The following is a 3,317-nucleotide window of genomic DNA, read 5'->3' as shown; positions in this document are numbered from 1 at the left end:
CTCTTGAGATGCATACTTGTCTCTGATGTGTGGCAAAAAAACCCTGGAAAGCCAAATCAGCTAGCTGCCGATCGTCCAAAACCAGACTATAGCATTTGTTCTTGACCTCCCACATTCTCTGCACAAAGCTTTCAACCGATTCATCATTGCGTTGCTTCAATTTGACTATATCGGTGATCTTCTTCTCATGGACTCCAGAAAAGAAGTATTTGTGGAATTGCTTCTCTAGATCGGCCCAAGTAATCACTGAGTTGGGAGGTAATGATATAAACCAAGTGAAAGTCGATCCAGATAATGAGGACGAGAACAAGAGAACCCATCAAACTCTTAGCCTCATCAATACCTAAGCACCTGAGAAGAATCCCATCAACAGTTCGATAATATAATTCATCTTCAAGGAGCACATACTTGGTAGCTTGAAACCGAACACGTCTCTCAACTTTCTTGGACAGATCTTTTAAATAATCAATGATTTCTTTCCTCCAATCATCGGCACTGATTGCCGATATTGCGTTTAACATGGGCTGATATCCCAAAGCATGCTGAGCTAACTAATTGGCCTCTTCATTATGCAACCGAGGAACATGCTCTAACCAAAAATCTTTGAATTCCTTCAATAATTGCATACTCCTTTCGTGATAAGTTATCAGGACTTCGCTTCGGCACTCATAACTTCCAGCCAATTGATTTATAACAGCATAGAAACCCCGAAGATTTCAACAGCATCAGCATGAACTTCCCTTAGTAATTCCAACCCCTTTATCAAAGCTTGATACTCAGCCTGATTATTTGTTGACGTGGCAACAATCGGCAAGGAGAACTCATATTTCTTTTCCCGAGGGGAAATTAGCACTACGCCGATTCCTGCCCCCCGATCACACGTGGATCCATCAAAGAAGAGTGTCCAAGGTACAATTTTCAAAGTCTCCACTGCACCACAATGTTGAGTCACAAAATTGGCCATAATCTGTCCTTTAACCGCTTTAGCCGATTCGTAACGCAGATCGAATTCTGACATAGATAGCATGTATCGGACCACATCATCTTTGCAAACAACAGTGCATTCTACTTAATACAGGAGAAATACAAACATAAGCATAATTTCTCAATAGCCGAATACCTGGTCTCAGCATCAATCAACCTTATACTTAAATAGTTAATTACACGCTCCTTCCATTCAAATTCTTGAATCAAAGCCGAACCGATGACCATCCCATCGGTAGATAAATACAATCTGAAGGGCTTTCCTTGCTGAGGTGGAATCAGAACTGGAGGATTTACCAAATAATTCTTGATTTCATCTAAGGCCAACTGTTGCTCTTTCCCCATACGAACTCTTGATCGGCTTTCAATTTGAGTAAAGGACTGAACGCACGAATTTTACCACACAAGTTAGATATAAATCTCCTGATAAAATTTACTTTGCCGATCAAGGATTGGAGCTCAGTTTTGTTGGTAGGAGCAGCTATTTTGTTGATAGCATCAATGGATCTTCTGCTAATCTCAATCCCTCTTTGATGCACCATGAAGCCAAGGAATTGCCCTGCCGATACACCAAATGCACACTTGTTGGGATTCATCTTTAAACCATGCTTCCTTGTGCATTCCAACACTTTTCGCAAATCGGCAAGATGTCTTGCAAAATCCCAAGACTTAACCACCACATCATAAATATAAATTTCCAACAGCTTGCCGATGAACTCATGAAAGATAAAATTCATGGCCCTTTGATAAGTAGCACCAACATTTTTCAAACCAAAGGTCATGACTATCCATTCAAACAACCCAACATGACCAGGACACCTAAATGTTGTCTTCGGAATATCTTCTTCAGCCATGAATATTTGATTGTATCCTGCATTGCCATCCATAAAGCTGATGATCCGATGCCCAGCCGCAGCATCAACTAGCAGATCGGCAACCGACATCGGGTAGCCATCCATCGGTGTAGCTTTATTAAGATTCCTGAAATCAATGCAAACCTGAAGCTTCCCGTTTTTCTTGTAGACTGGAACAACATTGGAAATCCATTCGGCATACCGACATTGCCGAATAAATTTAGCTTCAATAAGCTTGGTTATTTCGGCCTTAATATCAGGAAGGATATTAGGATTACATCGGCGAGCTGGCTGCTGATGTGGCCGAAATCCAGACTTGATAGGCAACCAATGTTCAACAATTGATCGGTCTAAACCAGGCATCTTAGTATAATCCCAAGCAAAGCAATCTTTATATTCCTTTAACAAATCGGTTAACTGCTGCTTACACTCAGAATTTAACTTAGCACTAATAAAAGTAGGCCTAGGTTTATCACCACTACCTATATCTACTTCTATCAAATCATCAGCCGATGTGAATCCCTGGCCTAATTTTCCATGATCGGCGAACCTATCCATTAAAACTCCTCATCAGAACCGACTGCTTGGATGGGTCGAATTTCATAATTGGCAACTTTGAGGAAATCCTTCTCCCAAATCTCTCCCGAGATACACCTTGTTCTTTCATAGGTATCTGCTTCTGCCCATGCAATGACATAAGGAGAGTCCCCCAGGACAATCTCAATCTTGTCACCTACCCACTGAACCAAGCATTGGTGCATCATTGATGGAATGCAACAATTGGCGTGAATCTAGTCTCTCCCTAGCAGCAGATTATAAGCACCTTTTCCACTGATCACAAAGAAAGTTGTCGGCAAGGTTTTACTGCCGATAGTCAACTCGACACAGATTGCTCCCTTAATTGGAGATACATTTCCCTCAAAGTCTTTTAGCATCATATCGGTCTTGATCAGATCTTGATCTCCCTTTCCAAGCTTCCGATAGACTGCATATGGCATGATGTTGATAGCAGCTCCACCATCAATTAAAATCTTGGTCATCGGCTGACCATCCACTCTTCCTTTAACAAACAGGGCATTAAGATGTTGCCTTTCATTATCGGCAGGCTTTTCAAAAATAGCGGTCATTGGATCTAGAGCCAACTGAGCTATCTGGTCAGAAAACTCCAACCCCTCATCATCGTCGGACGGCGCAAGGAATTCCATCGGCAACATAAATACCATGTTAACATCTGCCGATGGCCCTTTCCCCTTAGGATCTGATTGTTGCTGATCCACTGATTGGCCAGAGTTCTCGCCCTTGCTTAACTCTTCTCGTCTTTCGCGCTGCAATCTCTTCTTCTGTGTTTTAGTCAACCCCTCTGGACACCATGGGGGAAGTGGTGACTGCCTTGCCGATGGACAACGATGTTCCCTTGACTCCATCCGATAAGTGTTAGCGTCCCTGCAAAATATGAAACCATCAGGAACTCGTGCATTA

The sequence above is a fragment of the Sorghum bicolor genome, chromosome 8 (assembly GCF_000003195.3).
Source record: "Sorghum bicolor cultivar BTx623 chromosome 8, Sorghum_bicolor_NCBIv3, whole genome shotgun sequence".
In the NCBI taxonomy this organism is placed as follows: domain Eukaryota; kingdom Viridiplantae; phylum Streptophyta; class Magnoliopsida; order Poales; family Poaceae; genus Sorghum; species Sorghum bicolor.
This window is presented reverse-complemented; position numbering follows the sequence as displayed.